Source organism: Cavia porcellus, unplaced genomic scaffold (genome assembly GCF_034190915.1).
Source record: "Cavia porcellus strain 051 isolate PalLab524CR breed Dunkin Hartley unplaced genomic scaffold, mCavPor4.1 scaffold_15, whole genome shotgun sequence".
NCBI lineage: Eukaryota > Metazoa > Chordata > Mammalia > Rodentia > Caviidae > Cavia > Cavia porcellus.
Window position 1 is genome coordinate 67,938,161 of NW_026947498.1, and position 12,214 is coordinate 67,950,374.

The 12,214-nt window shown below is 40.4% G+C and overlaps 1 protein-coding gene across 7 annotated transcripts in view; it reads left to right on the forward strand.

Moving 5' to 3' along the window:
* Positions 1–12,214, forward strand: part of Cd86 (CD86 molecule) — a 60,395-nt gene that overhangs the window by 20,830 nt on the left and 27,351 nt on the right. The gene's annotated exons all lie outside the window — the stretch shown is intronic.

Below are 12,214 nucleotides of genomic sequence, written 5' to 3' on the forward strand. Positions count from 1 at the left end.
GTCCAACGATGCTGGCCCTGCCTGAGCCCCAGTTTGACTGGAAAATCTAGAGGAGGGAGGCACTATCCATGGCCTTTCTGCAGTAGTTCTGCTTTTCTGTTTGGCTTTCCTTCTCCGGTACCTTTTCCTGTGATTTCTTACCACCCAATTGCCCCATCCTTTCGTTAGAGACCAATTGCTCATTTGGAAAGGAATATTCTTAGGTCCAAAAAGAGCCCAGGCAGTGGTTTAACATGCTCCCCACACTCTGAACACATTTGCATTTGCAAATAGGCCTAAAATATTGCCTCTCTTAATAGCAAGGCAAGGTTTTGGAGAGACAGGTGAAAATAATTTTTGGTCAAGGGAACTTCCCACTCCTCTCAAATTGTAATAACTAAGGAGATGGCTGCTCCTCTTACAGAGAACTTCAATCTTGGGACTAAGTCTCTGGATTAAAATGAGTGCATTTATGTGTTCATATATACAATTCTAATTATGTGTGCTGTTGCTCTTACAGATATCATTATGTTATGTTAGCTATCTGTATAATGGAAGCTTTTATGAATCTCTGTTCATTCATGCATTCAGGATATGTTTATTGAAGATTTGCTGTGTCCTAGATACTGCGTTTTGAATAGTGATCATAAAAGACACAAGAAAAAGCTATATTTTTGAAGCTTCTATTTTTCCAGTGAGAAGATCATACTAGTTAAATAATCACTTTAGCATGACTTTTAATAACAGTGCTTGAGAGGAAATGAAATAGTTCTAAATGATTATGCTAACTGGCTAGTTACTATGTCTTTGTATTTGATATTGTGATCATTCTATAATCCCTGAATAGTGGATGTCCCTTCCTGGGTGAAGATGAAGACAAGATTTTAGGAAATTGAACTAGGGTCAGAAGGAAAAAAAATACGAAAGGTGAAAAGGTGATCCTTTAGGAGAAAAATCCGGGTTCAGATATCATGCTCCAAAAATCAGATAGACATAAGGCTTGAGGTTAGGTATCTCTGAGCCAGGAGACTGAGGCTGTGGGGATGTAGGAGGAGAGAAAAATCATGTCTAGAGTAAGTAATGCAGGTACTGGGGAGGTTTCTGGGAAATTTTCCGGAGTCCAGACAGTTGCTGACCATCTACCTCTCATGACCAGGCAGATAAGAGTATCTGAGAGCAGAGGGAAGTAAGGCCACAGGGTGGGCATGGGAACCTTTGCTAGACTCTGCCCTTCTCTGCTCTGCTGTAGGGAGTCGTCTCTCACATTGGTGCTCACTTGGGCTGCAGGATGAGTATGTATAAGAAGAAAAAAAGTGTGTTTTCAGCCCATCAGAACTCTGAGACCTCAACAAGGGACACACTTGACTCCCTATCCATCCTGCTCTGTCCACAGACATGATTTTATTCTGAGTTCCTGTCCTATTAATATAAATTAACTTGAATTTAATTCCTAATGGCAAATAACAAACAACAAAAACAACCCCACTTTTACCACCCAGCCAATGTTTTCATTTCAACCTGGAGTTTCAAATATATATATGTATCTTGACCCAAAAATGAATGATGTGGTAATTTCAAGCTCTCGAGCTCTTGGAGTAGGGCCTTGCACACAGAATGGGAAAATGGGGCCACCCCTCAAATTGAGCCCTTACAACATTGGCTTTTCTAGCTTTGACTGTGATTCTGGTTCTGAGACAAGAAAGGGGCCAGGATGGGCATGGCTGCCCTTTGGTGAGTTCTGAGGGCCTCGTTCCTGGCAGAGAGAGCCTTTGAGTGGATGTGTGCAGACCTGGAGAGGCACCCAGAAAAACTTTGGGTAACACTTACTTTTAGCATGTTTGTTTGTTTTGTTTTATTTTTATGCAAAACAGAAGAAATGACTTTGATAACCATCAGTATGATCCTTGGCTCTAAAATATCTGATTCTAGATACAACTAAGAGAACAGGGATCTGTGTTATACACAAACATGCCGTTGGGGTACAGGAAGAACAAACACTTTTACCAAGCTATGCCCCTTCTGTGCCAGTGAGGGGAGTGTACTCTTAATTTTAAGACTGGTTACTGTAATATCCGAGGTTGACTAAAAGCATCACTTGGCTCCGGATCAATCTGCTCAGGCATTTCTTCTTTGTACCTGTGCAACTTTGACTCTGCTCTCCTCACTTCTGTGTGGAAAGGCTGGGCTCCCAAATGCGTGAGGGCAAGGTTAGCAAATGAAACAAAAATTAAATAAGAATATTCTCTATAGATGGAGGCCAATGAGGGCTTTGCTCCAAGAAGAGGTAAGAAACCAACTCAAACAGATGATCCAGCCTGAGCTCGAAGGAGATGGGACTGCAGAGAGATCTCCAGGGAAGTGGAGCTCAGGATGGGTAGAACATATCCATAGTACGTCATTCCTGTGCCCACCAGGCCCCGGGAAGTGTCCATGTTCCCTCTGAGGCCTTGATCATTCCCAGTGATTGGCTCTGGCTCCTCCCGTTTAGCTCAGTTCCATGAGCTTGTAATAATGACTTTCTTGGCCATGCTGACAACAGGTCTTTACCTTTTCCACAGGCCACTGACAGACTTATTTTCTTTAAATTTTCATCACATATTTATTTTTTTAATTTCAAACTATGAATCTCACATTCCGAATTTTCTACTGAATCAAGTATAGACCCTTTATCTGTCTTTCCAAATCCTACTAAACTCTTCTGTTCTACTTATAAAAATTAATTTCCCATTTTTTTCTCAGAGTCAACTCTTTCTCCAATCCATTCACCTTTTCTACTTTTATCCTAAGAAAACACCATGGTCATTTGTCCATTTCCATATGTCCTTTAACAATGATTGTATTTGACTGTATCTCAGAAATTTGGCAAAATTGTAGAGAGAATTTTGAGTGTTCCTGACACAAAGAAATGATAAAAATTTGAGATGGTGCTTATACCAGGTATCCTGATTTGATAATTGCATGTTGTATAAATGTGTTAAAATATAACACTTCTTCCCACAGAGATTTGAGGATGTAGCTCTGTGTGAAGACCCTGGGTTCAAACTTGGTGTGTAAGGTAAAAAACAAAAAGAGAGCAAACATTACCCTTGCACTTTGCACCCTCCTCTGGGGATAAGATTAGTGCATTTTCAGTTGTATACAGGATAATTATATTCTGTTAGGCAAAAATAAAGTCTTACTGTCTTTATTTGGAGATTTGGATGGTTTAAAGAGATGTCTATGGATTTCAAGTTGACTCCAATTGACTTATGATGATTAATTTTATGTATAACTTGGCTAAGCCATAGTGTGGTACCCAGATATTTGAGTAAAGCAGATTACCTTCTATAATGTGAGTTGCAAAACAATATGTATAGTAAATTTCATTCTTACTAAAATTCATTTTCACACATATGTACAAGTATAGTAGAGGATCTGGAAATGATGTATGCTAAACCAACAGTATGTATTATTTTCAGGCACTGATATAGGCACTGATTTGAGGTAAAGAAATGGGCATCTGTTTCCCTTTTTTTCTATAAAATTTCTGTGATTAAAACTTATGTGTAAATTAATGTGATTTCTGTAAAACTCTGTTATTATCCCACATAGAATATATTTATTACATATATCTTCCTTTTTACTTTAACTTTATTTGAGTTAAGAGGTTTAGATACCTCTGTCTCACTATTCATCTACAGCTTTGTACTGGAACTAGCACTGTGCTCTGCCTCAGAACTGTAGCTGCTCCGTGATCATTCTCCCTTCAATCTGCAGGGAAGTGTGCAGAGCACAACTAAAAACAATACAACCTGTTTGAGATTCAAAGTCTTATAATAACTAAATTTAGTAACACAAAAACATTTAGGGAAAAATTTCCAAAGAACGTCAAACTCATAAAAAGACACTGAACACCGAGTTAGCCTGATGCCTTTACATGAGTACATATACACGTCCATCAAAAATGTGGCTAAAATATTGAACAGTTAAACTCAGTCAACACTTAAACGTGGTCCACCAGCTGGTGGTAGTTTTTCAATCCCACTGCTGTGTGTGATGAAAATCTGGGTTGTCTAGGAAGACTTGTTGGAAGCTTGCGAAACCTTTCAGGGCGGAGGTAGATGGCCACCTCATAGAGTTCTAGGAAGCTAACAATGGTTAATGTTAACGGAGGAGAGCAGCTCTCTAAGGAAACGGTGACTGTGGTGGCCCAGGTTGAAGTATAAGCATGAATGGACTTAGGGGGAGCCCATCTGGGGTAGCGCTTCATCTGCTCTAATGGAAGTTGATTACTTTAATCACTGACGTACTTGGATCACTTTGTTCTTGCCACCATGGTAATTCTGAGACCAAATCTAAGCCATCTGTCAAGGCCCAGGTCAGATACCACCCCAGCTCTCCACCCTTCAGGGCTGTCCAAGTCCTGAGGCACCAGCAGTCAGCTCCACAAGCCCTCTCAGACACAAGGGACTCTCTGAACGCACCGTACTGTCCGCTACGTAAAATGACAGCAAAGGACTCAGGGTCTGCGATAAAGATAGAGTTCTGCAGGTGCTCCTTTAATTTTCCTTTTTCCTGGGAATGAAATGACAATCCCAGAGATTAAACTTAAAAACTGAGGAGTTCAACCACACAACCAACTCAAGAATCCCCCCCTGAAATGTCTCTTCTGCATTATTACCCCACTTTGCTTGAGCAGTGCTGGTGGTGGAGAGCACATTACCTCACAAGAAAGTCCAGGGCTTGGGTGTGGCTCTTTATCAAAAGCTTTCATCTTCTTCAGCTGAAATCGTGCTCCCTCTGACTTCCAGGTTTTGGAACTCTCTTCCCTTCCATAAGAGCATACATGCTTTGCCATGAAGGGCTCTTACACGTGTGCACATGGCCATCACATAGTTGTATGTAGTCTTCTTCAGGTTCATTAACCCCAGTCTTTTTAATGTTCCTCATTTGACATAATTTCAATATTCCCTAGTGAGCTGTTCTGCCCTTTCACTCAGTAAACTCTAATTTCATCAGTGTCATTCAAGTACAACCAGCCTCATCGAACGTGATACCACAGTGATGTGGTCTGATTAGCACAGACTACAGCAAGTACATTTTAGGGTAAGATCGAATTAACTGTGCTGGAGGTGTGGCTGAGTGCAGGGGCTTTTGCGTTTCATGTGTGAGGCTCTGAGTTTGATGTTCAGCAACCCCTACCCCAAAAAAGGATTGAACCTATTTTGTTTAGCCATGCCACACTAACAATCCTGTGATGCTTATATTTACCACGGATGAGCTGTTTTTCTATACCCTTCTATTCCTCTTATTTAGTTATTATTTTAAAACTTTATAGATCTTTAACTTACCCTCAATGAAGTTCATTTTGTACATAGTAGTATTTCTTTTCAGCCTTTGTGAATATTAATTCAGTCGACTGACCTTCGGTTCTTTGTTGTTGTGCTGATTTGTTTTGGTTTTTGTTTTTTGAGACAGGGTCTCACTATGCAATTCAGGCTGCCTGAACTCACCATGGAGCCCAAGGTGGCCTCAAAATGTGCACATTTGAAAACAGAAGTATTATTTTTGTTGCTTTCATTCATAGTTTTACTAACAATGTGAAAGTGAAAAACTGAAAACCAGAGAGTCCTACAGCACAGTGTTATCTGTTAAGAATGATTCTTGGCCCTCAATTGTTGGATGAATAAATGAATGAATAGATCAAGACTTACTCTTTATTCCCCACATTTGATCCATCAGGCTGTTGATCATAATCCTATTTCATGACAGAGTGACTTATCTTCACTTCTGCTATTGCCATCGTAGACCAAACAGCCGTCTCTATTCACAGCAGTGACAACAGTGGCCAGCGGCTGCTCTTCCCACACTGGTTTTGACTCCCTTCCTGTTCATTTGCTAGGCAAAAACCAGACTCAGTTTTTCGAATTGCAGACCTGATTAAGCCCTTCCTCTGCCATGGCTCACACTGGTTTCAGAATGAAGCCCCAAATCCTTAACTGACCAGTAAGGCAAGTGTGATCTGGCCCCTGCTGACTGCTTCACTTTGTCTCCACCTCTTTGTATTTGGCCTGTACCTTCAGGTACCAGCCTGCCTCAGTGCACTTGTTTATGCTATTTCCTTTACCTAGAATCTTTCTACCCATCACCTTCTCCCAGCTCTTTGCTATTTAATACCTACTCAATCTGTTTGGTTTACACATTGATATATTACAAACTGCACTCAAATATAACAGCTTAAAACAATAAGTATTTCCTCTGTTACAATATTGTAGGTCCATCAAGAATTTGAGAATGTATCAGAGTGCTGCTTCTGTTCCTCATGGCCATTAGCAGAGATCCCTGTATGGGGCTGAGCAGATAGATGGGCTGGTCCAGAGGCACACTGTTTAAATATACTATCTTCTTCGGTACTAACGACAAGCGGCTCTTGATCTCTTGGAATGTGGCCAGTCTTAAATGAGCTGTGTTTTAAGTACATAGTACACGATTTTTGAAGAGTTAGTACTAGAAAGAATTTTAAATATCCATTAGTAATTTTATATTATTGTATGTCAATATTATCATATCAGGTATACTGGATTAAGCAAAATGCATTATTAAAATTAATGTCACCTATTTCTTTTTAATTTGTTAACATGGCTACTAGAAAATTTCAAATACAGCTTGCATTCCATTGTATTACCTTTAGACAGGGCTGATCTAGAACCGGGATCAAGCAACTTTTTCTCTAAAAGGCCAGACAGAAAATGCTCTTAGCTTTGCAAGCCATAGCAGTCTTTGTCATAGAGCTGTTCAGTTCTGTCACTGTGGTGTGATAGCAGCAATAGGTGTCATTCAACGAGTCTGGCTACCTTTTAGTGAATCTTCTTTGAGCAGCTGTGCCCCACGATAGTCTTCTGCCATGTGACCCTGCCTTGAAGCTGGCTAACTATGGACGGAAACCTCTAAAAACCCTGAGCTCAAAGAAAGCTCTCTTCCTCTAAATTGTGGGTATTAGGTGTTTTGTCCCAGGAAGAGAAAGTGACTAAAACACATACTAATTTTTTTAAAATACAGAAAAAGAACAGAAAATAAAAATGGAGGAAAGCAGCTACAGGGTGCTGACCCCTGTTCTGTAGGACCCGTGTTTTACTCATGTGTCTGGTGGCATGACAGGGATGGTGAGAAGGCTGAGCCGAGCTGGGACCTTGGGCCCACACTTAAACATGGCCTTTCTTGCCATGCGGAGTCTGGGTAATAGGATATCTTACATGGAGAGCTCAGGTCCCCAGAAAATACATTTCAAGAGAGACAGGTAGCATTTATAAGGCTTCTTACCATCTAGTTTCAGAAGCTACAGGTATCTTTTAATTTATTCTGTTAATTGAACAAGTCTCTAAGGGCCATCGTGGACTGAAGGAGAGGATCTCAAATTCCATCCTTCATGGGAATAAAGAATGTATGTCCACCTTTAATCCACCACATCACACTCTAAATCTCACTTTAGACTAACCTACGGCTAGAATCTCCAACTACCAAAAATCTTGCTTTTGTTTTCTTTTGTGGCACTTACCATACTTATAATTCTCATTTATATACATGATCATTTGATCTTTGTCTTGCTCCTCTACTAAATTGTTGACAAGCACCAGAAGAGGACCAAGTACAATGACTGACTCAATAAATATATGTTAGTTGAATTACTAAACAAATGAATGATTAGCAGTCATTCTAGTATTGATTGTGTTGCTTTCACATTTCTCTTTTTTGTTTTTATAAGCTTTCCTAAAATTCAGATATATTCAATTGCCTTATTTTTCATTTAGAGGCTATCTTTAAAAAAAAGGAAAATGAGTGAGTCCTCCCATGTATCAAGAAAAATAATAGCTGCTATACATATATAGCTTCAGTTTCCGTGTGTCTGAGAAGCTCTTTGTGCCGGGTGTCATAGGCAGAGGTGAGCCAAGGCCCCAGGCAGCCAGTGCTCTTGCTGGATCTCGTTCTCCTCTCACTGGTGGATGCATCCATCCAGCAAACCTGTCTTGTTCAGCCACAAGAATGCACTGGCAGAGGTACCTGGCCATGCCCTCATGCTGCCCCTTTGAAACAGACCTAGTCTTTCCTCCATGGAGTGTGTAGCATCTCTTAATTTTCTCAAATCCAGGATTCCACGTGTCCTGGGAGATGCCGAGTGTTGGTGGCTTCTTGCCTTATTGTTATTCATAGATATGGTTTCTTTTTAGTACTGGATGAGAGACCACATCCTCCACATCCTTTTATCTCTCAGAACCTCTAGGACTAACTTGATGCTGAATAAGCTTAAATATTTACCTAAAGGACATTTGAATGAATTACCTTCCAGAGGCATCAGTTAATTTATCAGCATCTCTCATGGCAATCTGAGTACCACTAATATTCCAGACAAAGCTGTGAGATAGCTTTGAATTCCCTGCAGTAGAAATTACCTTGGAACCCTTCTCTCACTTCTTGTTTTAGCATGTCTACACTTCCCTGTCTCACCGAATTTCTGGGCTGTTACCGCCTCATTTTCCTTCATCTGCCTTTTGCCCATACTAGGTCCCAACATGCTCCTTCAGATCTGAAACACTAACGATACTTTTTTCTTTTTTCTATCCCAGTATTATTATTTCCCCAGAGCTCTTCTTGGTGCACATGAATCAAGAACTGCCTCCCCAACCAAAAATCTGATTACCTGTCTGGAGTTAGATCAGAGAAGAGCTCTCTATGGTTGGCATGTGGTAGATTTTCAAGCGATGTTTGTAAAATGGATGGAAGCTCAGAATAGCCAAGGAACACTTTGACCTTCTACCCAAAGCCCAACTTGTCTCCCTGAGTGTCCCACCACCATGCCTGGTCCAAGAGATGCTTGCTCTGGGAGTGGATGGAAACTGACACTCCTGTTTGCACCTATAGTCCAGCTCTTTGGCTGGCTGCTATTTTAAAAGGGGCTCTGAATTTGCTCCTCTTTCTTGTGAGCCAGTGGCAGCCATGTGGGGTGGGGAGAGAAATCAGAAACCAATTCACTCTTCCCATGAGCCAGACAGTATGCAGACTAAGAGACAAGAAGGGCACACATCCCTGGCTCCATAGCAACTGGCTGATTTGGAGGATCACAGGCTGAATGGATGGTAACCAGGGTACAAAAGACAACTTAATTCTTGTGACTTTGAAGCTCTACAATCAGTAGTCTGAACATCTATTTAGAAGATAACAATATGCAACATAGCAACTATGTGGGATTTCCTTCTGTCTTGTTTTTGAAATCCAATATTTTCACTGTTTTGTTGTTTTACTTTGTTCAGTGTTCTGTTTTGATTGGTTTTATTCCATTTTGTTTTAATTATGTCTGACAGTTAGACAGTAATTTTGAAGATAACAAGAGGCATTGTGATAATATTGTCGTTTTCCTACTATCCTGTTTTGAAATTCTGTATTACTTTCACTGTTCTGTTTTGATTGGGTTTATTATGTTTTATTTTGTTTGGTTTTATTCTCTTTAAAATAAAATTTTTAAAGAATGGATTCTGCCAGTGTTGAATAGAAATCAATGGAGCTGGATAATCTAAATCTCAACTCTACCATTTACTAGATGGGTAACCAAGGGCAAGATATCTAACCTCTGTCAAACACTGGTTCTTCATCTATGATATGGGAACAAACAGTATCACCTCATCATGAGGGACAGCAGTGTAATTAATCACTCAATGGACTCTTACTACTGGTTTATGATGGGTTGGTCATGTAAAGTAAGTGAAAATTATATACACCAGAGCTCTTTGGTTTCTTGAGTGGAAGTATTTATGTGAAGCCTGCTCTTTTTGGGTTTTGACTGGTTCACTTACCTCACACACCTTATTTTATTCATAGCTGACAGAAACCTCCTCTCAGAGAATCCCCCTATAAATTCTTAGGTTCTTTCCTCTCCCATTCCCCTCTTCACATGCTCCCTCTAAGAGTAAGTGTTTCTACTTCTTTTCTCTCTGAAGAAAGCCATGACTTGTTGTTGGGGTCGGGCGTTTGCTCTTGAGGAAACCGTGATATTCCTGCTCTTCTTCTAAGGCAACAGCTTTGGAAGAAGTGGATTTCTAATTCAACCCCTTCCTCAGCCCCCAGCACCATCACACCATGGCTAGGGGTGCAGGGTACCCTTCACACAGGACAGTTAGACTGTGTAATAGAGGATCATGTCAATATTAAGTATTTAGCATCATATATTAATAAGGTCACTGACAAACAGTGTCCAGAGTATTTTCTAGGATGGTGCAATCTCTAAATTAATGTTAGCAACATTCCTTGGAAGAACCGTGACTGCTATTCCTGAATCCTCAAAGAATGCTTCAGGCTGAAGTGAGATAGGATTTCTCTGGATAGTTTCAGAGTACAAAGCCAGTATCAGTGAGAAGAAGTGAAGGATACAAAATATCATTGCTTTTGTGACCCTGTTTGCAGTGTCACTGCAGAAAAAATTTTCTTTGTTTAGGTTAGCCAAACTAATTTTTAGGTCAGAAACAAGAAGGAATTCCTGTGTTTAGATGAGAATTTAGACTCACAGGGGCCAAAGTCCTTAGGTTCTGTGATTAAACAGGGTGCTGTTAGTGATTCAGTGTGATCATGTACACAGGAATCAACTTTCCACGCTGAACCCTAGAGAGGTGTCAGGTTCGGCTCACCAGATAACCACCCCAGGAGCTACCACCATGCCTGGGTTAAAACCTGTTAAAATGACTGCAGGGGAGGGAGAGAGCAACCGGGAGCCAGCCATTCCGTTCGCGCCAGATACCTACTGTGGATTTCAGGGACATTTGTAACATTGTCATAAAGTGCTGTATATATATGAACTTCCTGAAAATCCATTTTTCACAAAGCGGAAGACAAAGTGGGTAAAAAAAAATGTGTAGACAGTACACAGAAAGGGGAATCATATTCTTTATATTTGAAAAGATATTCAGACTTGTAATAAGAAATGTTCATTTTAAAAGGACCACCCAAATGTCCATCTGTAGTGTATGGCAAAAAAAATTATTGTCCTCCAGTAAAGTACAGTACAAAAGCATGACACTATTAGTGTGAAAGTATTCACTATGTACTTATACAAACAGTTCCAAGGTGATGGTGACTATGCAAGGCTATGTACTGGATGCTATTATTTGTGTTTAAAAATAAAACAACAATAGCATATAGATTTATGTTTGCATTTTGATTTGTCTGCCCTAAAGGAACTGTAATGAGACGTAAGAAACTGGTAACAGGTAAAGAAGTCTGTGGAAGGAAGCTACTTAGGGCTGTGAAAGACCTGCTTTCGACTATTTATCACCTTTGCTTTTTAAAGTTAGTTCTTATATAGGTATCATCTATTCAGTCACCTTAATTAAAAAAGAAAGGGAAGCCTGGCGTGGTGCCTCACGCCCGTAATGCCATCACTCGGGAGGCTGAGGTGGGAGGATCATTGTGAGTTTGAGACCAGCCTGGGCTGCAAAGTGAGCTCAAGGCCAGCCTGAACTGCACAGCGAGACCCTGTCTCAAAAAAAAAAAAAAAAAAAAAAAAAAAAAGAAAGGGAAGCAGTTTAACACAGATGCTCTTAGCTCAATGTCCTGACCGGGTGCTAGAGAGGACAAAGGAGAAGGGTGCCTAATGTGGCTCAGATCCTCAGAACGAGTTTTCAACAACCACCCCCACCCCAAAGGAAGAAATTTTGGTCATTTATAACAAAAAGAGTTGTGTATGTTCCCCTGAGCATTGGTTTATTCTCATCGACTCACTTGTAAATTAGTGAAAAGTCTTGTGAACTGATTCATCAGCTGGGTTTTCCTTTTTACCTTAGCTGTTAAAAGTCTACAAGGCAGCCAGGTGTGGTAGTGGACACCACTATCCCAACACTTGGGAGACTGAGGCAGGAAGATCATCACTTTGCATTCACCTTCTGCTATCTACTGAGACTTTGTCTCAAAAACCAAACAAAGTAACAAAATCTATGAGCCAAACTTGTATCCCATCCAATGCAAAGTAGGTAGATTTCTGTGGTATGGTGTGTCTTGGTCTTCTCCCTGGATTCATTTTATATTCCTCCACTTTATCTGCCTGGCTTTTCCAGATGTTTCTAATGTTGATCCTTCCCTTATTCTCTGCTTCCTTGTGAGCCACTCTACAGCCATGTTTGGTGTTAGTTGAGTACGTATGTGAGAGGAGAAGGAGGGAGAAAGGGGAAAGTCAAATATGGTGGTTATGAATCCATGCGGATCATTTTCATGCAGA